The sequence below is a fragment of the Lagopus leucura genome, unplaced genomic scaffold, assembly GCF_019238085.1.
Source record: "Lagopus leucura isolate 7727_CA_CO unplaced genomic scaffold, USGS_WTPT01 Super-Scaffold_810, whole genome shotgun sequence".
Classification (NCBI taxonomy): Eukaryota; Metazoa; Chordata; class Aves; order Galliformes; family Phasianidae; genus Lagopus; species Lagopus leucura.
In genome coordinates this window covers 13,022,458-13,038,921 of record NW_024962261.1, presented here as the reverse complement: position 1 = coordinate 13,038,921, position 16,464 = coordinate 13,022,458, and the positions used below count along the sequence as shown (strand labels likewise).

General features: G+C 35.8%; 1 protein-coding gene across 1 annotated transcript in view; it reads left to right on the top strand.

Annotated features, from left to right (window-relative positions):
• The window catches only part of ROR2 (receptor tyrosine kinase like orphan receptor 2), a 153,562-nt gene that overhangs the window by 121,027 nt on the left and 16,071 nt on the right, over positions 1–16,464 (top strand). The window lies entirely within an intron of this gene.

Sequence of the window (16,464 nt, the reverse complement as noted above, 5' to 3'; positions counted from 1 at the left end):
TTCAAGTGTATGTTTCTAATCAGTGTTTGTGAGTACTGAAGTGCCAATGACTTGGGTGGCAATGGCATACGTGGCTGCAATGGTCTGACCACTACTCCATTCCCTTTATATCTCAATCAATCAATAGTCTTACATATACGAAAATAATACCACATTCTTTAATTTTATGTATGCATAGTATGTGCAAATGAATTTAGATAATTTTCACAAGGTTTCATATTTTTCTTGAAATTGATTGCTATTCAGCAGTTCAAAACTGTGTACTGAAAAAAATGTAATGATTTTTCTAGTAACTGAAATCCTATTTAAGATTGCACATAATTTATTTCAGAAAACTGTTTTACAATTGCCCTACAAAGGGAAATCAGTGAGTTGCCAGGAAGCTTTGTGATCTTTTACAAGATGGAAAGGCAGTGACTGAGACAAGAGATAATGAACTAAAATACACATACTGAAGCACTGAACTTAAGTTCAGAGAACACTGTTCTCAAATACAGCTAAAGAGTACTGAGATCTAAGAACAAGGTGAAATGCTGGAATATAGGTTCTACATTAATTAATTTCATATTGTTAGAGAAATAATTCATCTTATTTCTTTTGGTTTCCATAGTATTTTCCAGCAGCTTTTCATGCATTGAACATTAGATCATTGCTACTCTACAAGTAACATACTTTCATAATCAAGTTGTGACAGTTTCTTAATTACTTGCCCACTAAAAGGGGAATTGAATTAATACTTCTTAGGTAGTACCTTTCATTCCTACTTTACTTTATATTTGATCAATTTGTTATTAATTTATACACGTTTTGAATGATCGGTTAAAATAAAAAAATAGCTTTTAAAATCCAATTATTTGGGAAATACAATGAATTAGGTACTAGTTAGGGATTATGACACCTCTAAACTGATCCTGAACTAATGACATAAGTGTTGGACCTTGAAGCAGTAGCTTGCCATCTTGTTTTTGGGCCTACCATTGGAAGTGAGATGAAAAGTAAAAAGTATAATGCTGGCAGATATTTTTCACATGCACTAAATGGAAGACACAGCTGAAACTTAAGAAAAAGTGCCTGAGCTTGGAGGTTGAGAGAGAAGTCTTGAGAGAATTAGCGTATGAGGTGTAGGGGTGTGCAGCAAAGGTATATTTTTACCTAATTGTATAACTTCTATTTCCATTTTTTTGCACCTTCCTATTTAACCAGTTCTGTACATCTTTCCAATTTTCACATCCTTTCTTCTTACATTACTCTTCTTTCTATTTTCTCTTCCTATGCCTTACAGTTGTTCCTATGTTCCTCTGCTCCATGACTCTTGCAAATAAAATGCTATAATTTGGTAGTGCTAGTTTTTTTTTTGTTGTTTTTTTTTTTTGTTGTTTTTTTTTTTTTTTTAATTTAATATTTTGTTTAAAATTGTGCAAGTCAACTTATAAACCAGAGAAAAGAAATGGGGAAAATGATTACTGAAATACCTAGATGCTTGGAAGGGGCTGATATAGAGCAGTGGGCTCTTCGTTTGCTGGCTACACAACACTGTCTGGTGTTGAACCTCCCACAGTGCCATTCCTCCTGGCATTAATGTTTCCAAAAAGACATGCTTAACTGAAAGTTTTGAAACCTAAAACCACTGTATCTTGGTTTAAAACTGTACCTAATGGAATATTACAGGATTAAAACCTTTATCTATACAGATAACATCTAGCAAGGTATTTTTACGTATCCCATGTGTTTTGCTATGGATTTTTAGAAATTATCTAAAAATTTAGAATTGCTGTAGATAAAATGTGCATTATGAAGTCATGTTTAGCAGTGCAAAAAAAGGGCCTTGAATTTCTTGTACTGAAGTCAAGAAATTTCCATTAAAAACAAGATGTGAACATTTCATCAACATTTTCAAAGTGAACACCTTATGTGCAAGTTAGGGACTTCTATTGTTGTTGTTTCTTGTTCTTTTTGTGTTGTTTTGTTTGTTTTATGGTTTTGTTTTGTCTTTTGGAGAGGTTGAAGAAGTATTTATCTTCTGTGAAAGTTACAGAAAGTTACAATTCTATAGAAATGGAAAATACAATCTATCCAAATTATTTATCAAAAATAATAGCTAGTAGAAATTTGATTATAAAGGAACTAAAACAAACAAACAAAACAAACAAACAAAAAAAAAAACACAAGGAAAAACACTACCTCTGAGCAGCCTTTTTCTGTACAAAGGACCGTGTTACTAGAGGACTGCACTACTATAATACCAGCCAGCAGGGTGAATTCTTTCCTGCTTAATGCTGCTATATTTTTTGCATGAGTAACATCATTTACTTTTTCCCTTCTCAAGAGAGTTGTTCTGTCCGATGAGAAAGGTGTGAATGGGTGGACATTAAAAAATTGGATTGTATATATCAGAGAATGGTATTTTAGCATAGTTTACATTTAAGCAATGGATGCAAATCTCTTCGAATCTAAGAATAGAAAGGCAGAAGCAGCTGCCTTCCCTTCCTGAGATGCTGCTCTTACAAGACAATATTATTCTAAGAAGACTTCAGTAGTTTAACTTACTTTTCTCTTAACTTGAAAAGTTAGATTAAATTTTACCGATCAGGCAAATTCCTGGTTTGAAGACATCATTCCTCATGTAGTCTTTGACAGTAGTGGAAACTTCTTTGAGGGGATTTGGGATGGAAGATACCAAACAATTTGTTGGCAGTAAAGTCTTCTGGAAACTATGGTAAGGTTTTAGCAGAAATGAAAAGAGCACAAGAGCACTCTGTTACAAGTGCTATGCTTTTCACATGTGTACTTGGTGTGGTCTGCTTATTATGGCAGGAGCTGAATGTCTCCTTCTAAGTGCTGCGTACGGGAACTAGGATTTCAAAGCATAAGAATTCATTTTTTAATTGAGCTCTGATTAATGCTGGTTCTAAATTGTCAGTCACAGATGACTGTCTACTTAACAATTGTAAGGAAAAACAGGTGGGAAGAAACATCTTTATTAAGTAAGAGTTGCCATTACCTTAGGGAGGAGCTTTTGAGATACAAACAATTCAGAATAAATTTGCAGTCCTCACAAACGTTGTTTCATTCAGGCAGTGTGTGTTAATAGCAAGAACTCAGAAAATCAGTCAGTTGAAAATAAGAAAAAAACTGTAGATGAGAAAAAAATTCTTTCAAATGATTGAAAATAGAATGTCTTTGAAGACTAATAACATGGAATCATAGAATTGTTTAGGTTGGAAGGGACCCTTGAAAAGATCATCTAGTCCAACTGCTCATATGAGTTAAGACTCTGATGAGGAATCCCAAGGTAAGGGTGAGCTTGCATAGCCCATGTTTATTATGTAGACAAAGCACACCTGTGCCCTTGCACAGTGGTGACTTTGTGTCTGATGTGAGAGGTGGTCATACAGCCTTGTTGTGGGTGCAAGTATATGATAAATTTACACATTATCGCAAGCTGGAAAAGAGGCTGTGAGACCTTGAAAAAGAGAAAGAAAGGGAATGGGACACTGGAGTACTTTGAACCGAGCTCACCTCCCTGTCCATGTCTGAGGTCATCCAGGAAGAGAGCCGAAGCTGTGGGCAAAAAACATTTTGTTAACTGGATCTGTCTGGCAAGTAAAAGTAAACACTTTACAAAGGAGAAATGCTTCCCTACAGTTGAACAGCAGCACCACCACTTGTATCTCTTTCCTTTCCTTGGAGAGGCAAAAACTCTTTTCTAGTCTAAATGTAGTTCAGGCACAGGATGTTTCTTACATTTCACATTAACAGATGTTTTTATACCCAATACATGGCTATTTCAAATCAGAATTTACAATTATTCAGGCATCTAAGTACTAGGTGTTAAAAAATAGTACTTCTATCATGTACTAGGTACGGCCTGGTTCAGCCTAGTTTGGTGACAGGGGATGAAGGGATTCACACTCCCACACCCTGAGGGGAGAGGGGAAAAGATAGGGAGATGGGCCTAGATGAAACAAAAAGAAACAGTGGTAACAAGCTAAGAAAAACAACAAATTCACTAAATATGATAGTGGAATGAGAGGCAATACAATAAAATACAATATAATTGGAATTGAAGCTAATAAATAAAATGAGAGACAGAGTGTCTCAAACCAAAGACCTTGCTCTAATGCTGTAGGTGAGACAGATAGGGAGAACACACAGCAAAGCGGGCAGAGAAATAGACAGTGTTGTGCCTCCTAGTCAGTTTTATCCTTCACTCTAAATGGAAAACAGAAATGCAATTATGAAGTCTTCTGAGAGCTGTAGTTTGCTTTTTTGAGACCAAGTAACTGGAATTAAGAACAATCCACAGAACTGCATCATTAACTCTTTAACTCACAGTGCTCTACATGATGTTAAGATATGGAGTACTGATACAAATCATAAAACTACTACAGACTACTCCTGAAAAAAATGTTTGCTGTAAAAAAATACTTGCCTTTTGTTTCAGAATACACACTTAACTGAGATGACCATATCTGAAGTATATATATTTTTCTATAGATATTTGTGGTACCATGTTGAAGTTGGAGAATAAGCACATACTTTGTGTTCTGGTTTCCTGCTTTAATCAAGCAAGAAGAAGAATTTTGTGGTTAAAAGACTGGACTGTAATTTCAGAGGTCTGGATTCAATTTCTGGCTATGCTCCTGTCTCCATGTGTGACTGCAGCAACTTGTTTAACCTTTGTCTCCCCGTTTCTTATACATCAAATGGATATAAGGTCAATCTTCAGAATTTCTGTGCCTTTCACTATTAGCAATCAGATAACTTCAAAATGTTTAGGGTGCATTCTCTCTCTTGAAAGCTGGGAATATTGTTCCTATCTAACAAATGAGGAACTGAGGCAAAAATTGTCCCAAGCTGGTCCACATTAAACAGCAAATGTTTGCCTTGGCAGATTTCCTGGCCCTCTCTCTCACAATCCAGTTTGGGGATCTGGCTGGAACATGCTGCAGTTTCTTTCTAGCCCCTATGTGTTAGTTTCCTTTTTAATTTCAGGGTTGGAGGGAAGCCTGTATTTTACCTTGGTGTGAGACATGGATTCTTATCAGAGAATTTTGATCCACTACCACAGATCTACTGGTCCACTTCTTTAAGTGTCCTTTTACAAACTGCGTAGGCTGAGACCAGAAATTTGTAGATAACAAGGCTTCAGTGAATCAGCCATAACTCTTCTTTTTTCATGACGTATTTCTCTTATCTACTTTAGAATGTAATTTTTTTTGGTGTAGTAATTATTATTATTTTTTTTTTTACTCCACTTACACAGTATCCTAGTAGGGCTCATAATTATATTGTCACAAACAAGTATGTAACTGAAAATTGTTTGGTCCAGAGCTGTATGATAGACTCAGAAGAAGCATAGTTAGCTGTCTGTAATGGCAACGGAGACATTTTATTCTACACTTACATTTGTTATTTTGAACAACACCATTTTTTTTTTTTTTTCTCATGAAAAACCTAGAATATGTGTAATTCAAGGCAGAAGTACTGGTTTGGGTTACTTGGTACCACAAAAGATTCTGGCTTCTTCCCACATTACGTTATTTACTTGGCTTTAATCTTCCATTTACACATTTTCTAAGCATTAGTGATTAAATTGTGAAGGATCTATGTTATGCAGTGATAGAAGTATGAGTTCAACATGGACTTAGAAAATTAATTAATTTAAACATCAAGTGTGTATTGTAACTAACATGATTAACACTGTGGAGCAGACACAATGTCTGTGCATAGGACAGCCTTCTTTCTATTCCTCAGAGCAGAGATTATGTTTCTCCTAGCCAATATTCAATCTTACCAGGTGTGACCCTGAGACATGCACGTGAAGCCAGAAGCTGTGTCTGTATTATCTGCAACTTGTTATCTGAAGAAACTATTGCAAGTGGCTGGTTTTTCCTTCATTTTAAAGGAAGGAATGAACAGAAGAAAGAAGTTGCCAGGGAACATTGAAAAAATGGTTAATATTTTATTTCATTCTGTTACACTTACTAGTCCACTACTTACTAGTTCAGAAACTTCCACAAAATTACGCCAAGCACATGCAAAAGTGAGTAAAAACAAACCTCCAGAAAAGCTGTACCTTCTCTGTCATACTATAGAAATACTACAGAAATCAAATGCCCCTGAATTTTACAGTGTAATTGCAGCTATTTTGCGCTGCAGTATGTGACAGCCTGATTGCAGTGCCAAAAAGTTATGCTTATGGGACTTGCCTGCTTTTGGTCAAGGCTTCTAAACAGCTTAGGAAGAAGTGTCAGTTAATTACACTTTTGTCTGCTCTTACAGTTAAGCTGACTTTGGTTTAAATTTGGGGAAACACCTTCTCCTAGCTGTACAGCAATAGCACCCTTTTAAATGGGTGGAATATGTAATAAATGTAATGCATACCACTTTGTTTTTTGTATATGGGAACCAAGCAGGCAGCACAACAAAGCATATGAACCTTCTCTTTCCTAAGAGAAGGTTCCAAAGCTTTTCCAAAATTTGGAAGTTTAACTTACAGATGGATATTAAAGATAGTTGATGGTTTGTGTCTAGAGAATTTACCCATAGTACCATAGTGGGCTGGGAAAGCATCCCTCCTACTCTGCTGAGAAATTCTGAGATGTGCATGTATGGCCAAGAGCAGCACACAGCTCTGAGTTTGTAAAAAATGTGACACCAATTTGCCCTCTTCCAACAAATTCAAGATCAGCAGCAGGTGTCTGGGTTTGGACATCTCGGTGAAGCAATTTATATTAAACTACCAAATAAACTGTAAGCAAAAGAAGACATTTGTTGATCCTTTTAAGGATACATGTAAATTGATTTTCAAAGTAGCAATGGCTTTTGGGCTTTTGGCAAGTAGTTCTTGCAGCTGTTGGACATCCCTGATATAACCAGGGATCTTTAGTTTGTTTTGATTTTACTTCCTCCCTCTCTCCCTTCCCTTCTTTCTTTCATTCTGTAGCTTAAATGACTTTCAAAGTATTTATTGTATGTCTTACAAAAGGACAGTTAAATGTCCCTAAGACTTCCTGTCAGCATTGGATGCCACACTGTGTTTAATTAGAGTTCCTTAGGGCGCTGAATAGCTTCTAAGTGCACACAGGGAAAGGGTGAATATTGTAGTTAGGCTCTAAAGCAGAGGCACACTATTCTAATGGAAAGTGGCCTATTTAACAAAATAAGCTAATGTTGTAACACCACACCATAAATAATCCTTTCAATTTTTATCGCTTTATGGTTCATTTTTTCCTTATATTTTGTACAATTTTGTTCTCTGGATGATCCTAACAAACAATAGATGCAATTTATTTTTTTTTGTACTTGACAAAAGGTGAAGCAGATGGCACAAACTGATAAAATTGAAACATTTTCCCTCAAAACTAAGAAACACAGAGTGTGGTAAAGTGCACTGTTTCAAAAAAGAGAGAGTAGGAAAAAGAAATAGTAAGGAAATTTGCTTTTTAAAATTGGTACTTCTTTATTAATCCTAATATCTGAAGTCTTTGAAGGAATACTGTAATACTACTCTAAAATTAAAATGGCAAGAAGCTCATCTTAGGCACAGTCTCTCTCATGCTTCTCAGAAAAATCATTTATAAGTGTTCCATTTCTTATGTGGATGAATCTGATTGTAACACAAAAGAGAAAATGGATTGCTTCACATGGGAGATAATATTTGGTATATCACAGAAATTTTGTTTTTAAACCTTTGTGCTCACACAGAGACACAGGTCTTTTCCCCCTAAAGCATTTATTTTCATTTCCACTCATCTTACTATGCTTCCTTTCAAATTGGGAAATTGGTTGTTTTAGCTCAGTAGAGAAGGTAAGTCTCAGCATGATGGCCTCTGTACAGAAATCCTGGTGTTCTCATCTGGCAGTTTTACAAAATACACTTGAAAAAAAATCTTTTTTTCCCACATCATGGAATAAAGTAGTTTCAGGTTGCAAAGCAATGAGCAGAATGATGAGGGAAACACATACAGTGTTAATTTTAGAAGTTTCTCGCCAGAAAAAAAAAAAAAAAAAAAAAAAAAAAAAAAAAAAAAAAAAAACAAAAAAACCACCTCGGGACTGAATGGGGTAAAAAAAAAAAAAAAAAAAAAGAATAAACCTGTGCACTTCTGGTGAGAAGAATGCAGACTGCCTTCCTACTTTCTTCTGTAACAAAATTCAGTTTATTAATTGTTACTTTAAAACATATTCTTAATACCCAGTAGTTTCAAGACAATGCAATGTGCAGTTGCTTGTAAATTTTCTGTCACTCAGACTGAGAGGTGTATCAGTATTCATATGATCTCCATTTTCAACCATTACGAGATAAGTCCTGACATGCTAAACTTAGGAGATACATTTGATTTCCTAGTTGAGTTTTCCCTATTTGTTCATATTAATGAATAGTTTAGTAATGTCAAGCCTGATTAGATTAATTTATGGAGCTGTGGAGCGGCTAGAATTGCTACTGACATCCTAACATGTAATACTGTTTGTGTGATATCCTGCGTGTGGCATATGAAAACAAATTGCAACAGTGAATTTTGCATGTGAACTGTTTTGCTTTGTTTGAGGCAAAATGCAGTATCCAGTATTACATTTTTATAAGATTTTAATTTAAAAATATATTTAACCAATAGTAAGCGTATGAATAGGAAAAATGAAAAGAACAGGGGTGAAAGTAAATGAGTTGCGATAAATGTTCAGTAAGTGGTTTAAAGTTCAAAGGAAGAAAAGAAGGGGGAAATTGTCATTTAGGAGTGCATGAGGCCTGGACAGACCTTTCAACAGATGTGGGTGCTTCAAGGCACTGTGCCACCAGCCCCACAGATGTTGCTGCTGAGCCAAGAGCAGCTTATTCCTATCCTGTTTCAGTGGCTGGGCAGAGGAACTCATGTCTATTTTTCTTCTTGAGAATTCAGGGGCTCTGATAGTAACTGGCATTAAATTTCCTGTGTAGAAGCTAGTTTTCCTAATCTGGAGAAAATCAACAATCCTATTATGTGGAATCGTGATGACACATCAGAATACTTTGTGAGATCTGTATTCCTTACCGGTACCAACCAGACCCCTGTTGCTGGAGCAGATAGCAGTAGTAACAGGCTACTGTCTCAGAGCAGACCAGCCCAGAGGAGAAGGAGCACACTTACAAGTTGACAGAAATGAATAGCAAGAGAAAAAAATATTAAGTTTTGCTCCAGATTAAGGAGAACTGTGTGCTCTTCTGGTAGAAGCCTCTTTATGCACCCCCAACCTGCTACTGCCTCCGGTGCCTGAATTCTTTGTCTTCCTGGGCTCTTAGCAAGCTGCTTGTATAATTGCCTCATTTAACCTTAAGCTATAACCATGACACAGTTGCCAAACTGTTTAGTTTTCTCACACACTCTGAAGTTTGCTGTAGATAGGGTGTTTGCAGAACTTACTGTCTGCTCTCTCACAGGCTGGGATGAGATGGAAACGACATAAAGGCTGGACAGATTTGTGTAGTGTTCCATGGGTTTAGCAAAAGGCATGTCCCAACATGTCTCAGGTGTCTGCTCATAGCAGGGAACATGGCAGCGTTGCAATCAAATGGCTATTCTTTTTCCTGGTAGTGGTTTGGTTTTTGGAATGTGCTTTTTATTTTTTACTTTTCTTTAATGACAGAAACTGTGTTTTTTCTCAGGACCTGTCTTTCAGATCACCTGAGCCATATATTTTGAAGTTAAAAAGAGATAAATTAGCTTTGATCTTTGGAAGATTCCAGCTCTGATTTTTTTTCTAGAAGAGCTATGAAAATTGCCTCTAACACTAAAACATTCCCAGGCTGTGGCTTCCTTCAGTATTGCCTGCCATAAGTCGCTCCTGTTTCATCCATAAAAAGTATCAGAAAATCTAACGAGTATTTCATATTAGCGCTTAGATGCTTGTAAAGAAATCCCTTACTTGGTGCTTGGGTTTTCTAATAAACAGAACATGCCAGTTTTTTGGTTTTTGGTGTGTTTTTTTTTTTTTCTTTAGACTGGAAAAATTATTGTGAAACTGACATTTTAATATTGTATGAACAGTTGGTGGTATTGTAGCTTTAATAAAAATTATCTGTGAAGAACTCTGAAGGTTCACACTTACATATACTTGTAATTATGCAACCTTGAATTTCTTCCCTATGCTGTGATGATTTCTCCAACTGACACGTTATCTCTGTCTTCTCTGAAATAACAAAACCACCTTTGTTATCTTAAAAAACAAAAAGGAAAAAAAAATTATATCCATATGGTTCCTTTCATTTTTGGACTTGTCCAGGTAAAACATTTTTAATTCCGAAACAATTTTCAATTGAAATGACTAAAAACTATTTTTCACAAAAATGTTTGAATTTTTTTTTTTTTTGCCATATTTAAAAAAGCTAAGAAACACTTTACAGAAAACTGCTGTATTTCCCATCATTAAGGATAATGCTAATAAAAAAGCTTGAGACATTTCCATGGTGTTTCATATTTATTTTTAAAATAATTCTGTTGTTCTTGTTGTAGCCTCCTTCTCTTCTCTTTGGGTTTATATGGCTGTTGTTTTTAACTATGCTTTCTCAGTCTTCTTTTTTTCTCAAGACTTTCCACCTCCTACCTGTCATAGGCAGACATGCATATAAAATCTTGCCAATGGATTTTAATGAAATGAGCAATAATATAATATTTCCAAGATCTTCGTAGGGCTGAGCTGTGTATACTTGCTCAGAGGTAGCATGGAATGAGAAGGAAAGATAAAAAGTGAGGGAGAATTCTGTTTTCTGGCAGTGGGAGAAACAGGGAGCTGCTTGTTAGAGGAACTGTGAAAGGCTCATTGGTCCTACAGATTTTCCCCAGGGATGTTAGAGGGATACCATTTATTACACAGTCGTAACATACCAGGAAAGATAGCTTGTTTTTAAAGAAAAAAAGTGTGGAGGGAGGCTCTATGATTTCTTTGGTAAGCAAAAATGTGGAATGCTGCAAGACCAGGTCCACATTCCCATGAGTATGGCTTCCTGAAGCTTTTTCATTTTAAAATTCTTCTGTAACTCTAATGATAACAGAGATGTTTTTGCTGAAAATACCCAATACTCAACAAAGACTGGCATCCTTCCTTGGATTTCCAGCTGACTCGTGATTTCAAGGCTTTGTCCCAACACGTTGAGACCTAGGAAAGCAGTGGGGGAACTTAGAAAAATACTGTGTCAGTAAATTGAAAGAAATTGAAAAAGAGTTTGTGGTTGTCAGAGAATGATGGCTGGTAATGCATCCAGGAACAATCTTCTGCTCCTTGTGGAAATTTATAAAGCAGGTGTTCTTGTTTAGCTTCGCTTCTTTCATCTTCATGATGGACAGTCTGCATTACAAATGTCAAAATTATTTATCTTCTGTCTCCTGGCAAATGGCTTAAATGATTAAGCAGATTTGCCAAAAGCTGGAGTTATTGTTACTCACTGAGTGACTGTGCTGGGTCGTGGATAAAACAGCACAGTAACTTGTATTTCTGTAGAGTCACTTGTATGTTCCTACAGCCTTCGTAGGAACAGCCCCCCTATGTCTCTACTTCTCTATGTAATTGAGAAGTACTATGTTTTGGTGCAATGAAACCTCTTGTAAGTATATACAAGAGTAATAAATATCTGAGTGTGCAGGATACCCTTAAACACCAGTAGGATGCCATGCACTCCTTGCCACTGTTTTATATATTTAATTCTTTCCTACATTTTTCTAGTGAGTGCAGCGTATTTTGTGTTAGAGGTGTGATGGAAAATGATTCAGTGAAAGAAGGGTCGTCAATACCAATTTTCATGGATTTTAATCCACTTAAATCTTTAAACGCAGGAGCTTGCTGCAAGGGCATGGCTCATTTGGAAGTGTTGACACCCATGAAAAGCAGTGCTTTTTGAGTACAGCAGTTTGGTTTGTGATTCAATGGAGACCAGCTCAAACATTATTGATGCCCTCCTCTTCTTTTGTATATTTAAATGCCTTTTAAATTCCTTGCTTTAAAACCATCCTCCTTTTATGACTCATGAATGTACATATAAAATGAATTTTAGAAGCAGATTTTAAAATCTGAGCTTTGCATTTTAAAACGTAACTTTTGTTATCGTTTGTGGGAATATTTGTGGTAGGCTAAAAATAAGGTTATTGAGAAGTTGCTGTCTGACATCTTATTTTTCTCTACTTTGTTGCATAGACTAAATTTGTTTGCAGCTGTGCTTTCATTAATGAAATTTCAGTGAAATGCTTTATCTATTATCTGATTTGAAATGGTACCTTGAGTACTATGATTAACAAATTCATCATTTAGTCGAATCGGTGGAATAAGTAATTGTAATTTTCTACTTGGACATTGAATCTAGAGTTTCAATTCACAACATACTTTATAACAACTAGCAGATATTCAAATCACACTCAGCACAATTGCTCTGTAAATGTGACGTTAACTACCTTTTTTTTTTAGGTTTTATCTCTTATTACATTGTTTTCTCAGATAAGAGCACAAAAATAAATGCTACTCATTAGTATTTATCTAACTTGTAATGCTGATGTAGGGGAATGTTGTTAAACTCGGTGAGCATCTGGTAGCGAAATTCACGGACCATATCCCTGGTGAGTGTAAATTGTCATAGGTCCATTGACTTCAACTCAGCTATGACCGTATATACAAATTTCCCCACCTGTTAGATTTGACTTTTTAACACTGAGCTCCTTTACTGATACTATTTATTACAGTCCTTCAGTGAACAGAAGATATTTTTGTATCCATTTTTTACCTCAGTGATGTCTCTTTGACATTTTAACTAAGATTGCTGTTTTCTGTGATCCCAAGACTGCAAATCTTTAGATGCCCGTGAAGATGTGCAAGCAAATGATTTTTTGTGCCAGAAAGGTGGATCATCTGCAGATAGACCTTTGGCCAAAGAATGAAGCTGTTTGTTCTGAGCATGGGAGCAGGTAGGGCAAGAAGCACATGCCATTCCGTGCAGTGCTGGCCGAAGGTGCCTCCAGCTAGATAGGGCCCTGCTGCAGCAGCAGCGTTTTCTCTATCATATCCTTTTCCTTGTCATCTTTGGCTTTTTCGAGTGTGACTCAGCCCTGCATGTGTGGTATCAACGCTGTTTTTTTTGTTTTTTTTTTGTTTGTTTGTTTTGATTTGTTTTGTTTTAGATTTTTCCTATACACCCATGTTTTGGAAAGTTTAATGGAGCCTTCAATTCATCGTATGTGTTACTTATAGGAAGAAATTATGAGTAACATCAGGAACAGCTGGCATTAACCCAACCCTTCTCAATGGATGAACCAAAAGCCAATATGGCTTTTAAAAAAATCCTGTTCTTTATCAAATGTTTATACACTAGTCATATTTCTTCACTAGTCGGTAATATCAACTTTCATTGATCTCCTTAGTACATTATGAAGTCTATGAAAAGGAGCAATTTTATATCCTATTTAAAAAGCAATATTCTTCCTGACTGAAGAATAAACTGCATTAAAAGTTGGCTTTGCTTTTCTTTGATACTTTTATCAGAAATTTCAAGATACAAACCTGACCTGGAAGTATTAGGTATTTTTCTACAATGATAGTAATATGGACTTACTATATTTTTGACTGGAAGAAAGTTTTATAGAAATGAGATTACATATGATGAAGATAGCATGTTTCTCTTCTCTGTAGTGTAAACCTGTATTAGTAGGAGATAGTGAATGCTGTGACATGTGAACTCATTTTAGCCATTGAAAAGTGATCCCTCCCTTGAAATGTTCTATATTGAGAGTAGAAGGAACAAATAACAAGGATTATAGTACCAGATTTTAACAGTTAGAGGTGCAGTGTAAACAAACCATGGATGTATACATGTATTAAAAACAGAAATCCCTGATGTTGCAGTGCTTTTTAACACACTTCCCACACACTAATGTGGCTTACCTCTTTAACTAACAAAACCCTATAATTTGTTTGAATGAAGACCCCTCTAAATAATTTATAAGTTTATTACTTCATTGTACTGAAACAAATTACTCTCAAAATTCTAAATAACTTGTTAGCTTTATTAAAAGTGTAGATTGACTTTTTTTCTTACGTGCATTGAATCTGACTAACTTGAATCTTCAAGAACTTTGTCTTCTTACTTGGTTCAAAACTGCAGACTTCAGAATTTTGATTGGCAATCAAAAAAATTGATGAATTGGTGTTTTTGACTATATGCAAATATTCTTTGAACAAACAATGTTTCAATTTTGCATACAGAAGATTTGTTTTTCTCTTTTCTATGGCATCTTAAAAAATGAGTTTTAGGAGACTACTTGAATATAACTCTCAGTGCTAAAATAATTGCAATGCCAACTATTATAATTACTTTACTATTTTATTTACTGCAAGTTGTTTAGTTCCCCCTTCTCCAGCTTGCTCCTGTGCCAGAACTGATTTCTAGTTACTTAATTTTCAGTGTTAACCATCCTTCTTTCAAGGAATTCTCTGGGCTTGCTTGCATTTTAATCTGAATCTCTATCATGCTGATGTATGCATTCAAGGACTTCCTCCATTTGCATGTAAAGGTAGTAGGTCAGCTCTGACTGTGTTTGCAGGAGCATGAAATAAATGCTGAAAACCCTCTTTAGGCTTACATGCTTCACAAGATGATCTTAGTATTGAACAGAATTTCCACAATTGCCTTTTATTTACTGGGACTTCTTTTGTTTCATTTGCCCTCTGGCCTACTTGACTGTGGCAATTGCATACAATAGATTGTGTTACATAGATGTCATGTTGTGTATTATACCCAGATGTATTCTTTCAGCTTATGAGACTTTCCGTTCAGAAAAGCCTCTTTGTTTCCTAGGTGTTTTCTTTCATAGTCTTTTGTTGAGTGTTCGTTCTGTGTCACCTGAAATTAAAGTAATGCTTACTGCAAGGGGTTAACAATGCTCTGTAATTTTTGCAATACGTGTAGCCCCCCTGGACTTGTCTCTGTGTGCTTCTGGAGGACATCTTCACCTTCTATTTTGTAACAGTTGTTACATGATAAAGTTTATAGGTGAAGAAAGCCATTAGTCCTGAATAACTTTTCTTTCTAACTATATGAGGCAAAGCTGCTGCTTGTTACGTCCCGACCTCAGGTCTTGAGGGGCATCTGAGCAGAGAACTAGTCCCGCACCAAAACATTTGTCTCATCTCCTGACAACTTAAAAGCAACAGGCCTGGATTCAAATCATTCATAGGAAATCTCTATATTGAGAGATTCTCAACCGCATTCTGTGTTCTATTCCAATTCACAGGTCTTTCCATACCTCTCCTACAGACCCACATGTACGTGAAAGCCATAGTTTCTGTCACTGTGAGGAGATTAGATAGGCACTGCAGCACTGAGCCTTCATCATTCTTTTTCACTGCTTGTCTGTTCAGTTTTCCATTTTATACAGATTTCTTCTGCTTCTCCTCCTAAGCACAGTGTTTTCAATTGTGTGGTGGAGTGTGTGTGTGAGATAAGGAACATGTAGATATTTTACCTGTGCTTAGTTGTTTTTCATGTTTCCAGACATGTTAAACAAGATTAACCTTAGATAGACCTTGTATTGTACATAAAAACACTGATACTACTTTTTTTTTTTCCTTTTTTTTTTTTTTCCTGCTTTGGCTTTATATTAGAAAACCTATTTTTTAACTTTATTGTTCTGGCATAAGATAACTTTCTGAGCCTGAAAAACTAGTGGATGGCACTCATCCTAATTGAAGTTGGGGTTTTAGAAGGAAGAACCAGGGCTCTTGATCAGAGCAGACTTCAAAGCTCAAGGATCAGGAAATTGAAAAGTCAGTATTTCTGCCTATTTTCAGCAGCTTTAAACTCCTTCTCTAATCAGCAGCTGAATTGCTGGCATATTATTTAGAGCACAAATCAAAAGACATATGGTTCCAAAGCCGCCTGTTTGAACTGAGCATGCTGCTTCTCCTGCACTATTTTATCAAATTTCCTATACCTTGCTTTTTGCTGCAGAAACATTTTGCCATGTGCTGAGTTGCACAGGGAAAGAGAAATCTGCAAGGAGACTGTTTTTCTGTCATTACTACAGCTTTCTCAAAATCAGCTATTTTGCTCAGAAGACTGGCGTAACTCTTCTTCACTTTATTATTAGTACTGACCATGTACTACTCACTGGCAACTCTGACTTGGCTAAGACACACATAGAGCAAGAACTCTGCTACAGACAGAGTATCTGACATCAGATTACTGTTTACTTTTGCTTGCATCCATAGTAATGGTCATATCCAGTTCAGTTTAATCAGCAGTTAACTGTATCATGAGAGAAGGGAGCATATGTGTTTATATATAGTATCTAAGCTGCATTTAGAAGTTCTTGACAGAAATAAATAAACTGAGCTAAGTAAGAGATCATACTGCCTTTGTCACCAAACCCATGCTAGCTTTTACAGATTTTTATTTTATTTTATTTTATTTTATTTTATTTTATTTTATTTTATTTTATTTTATTT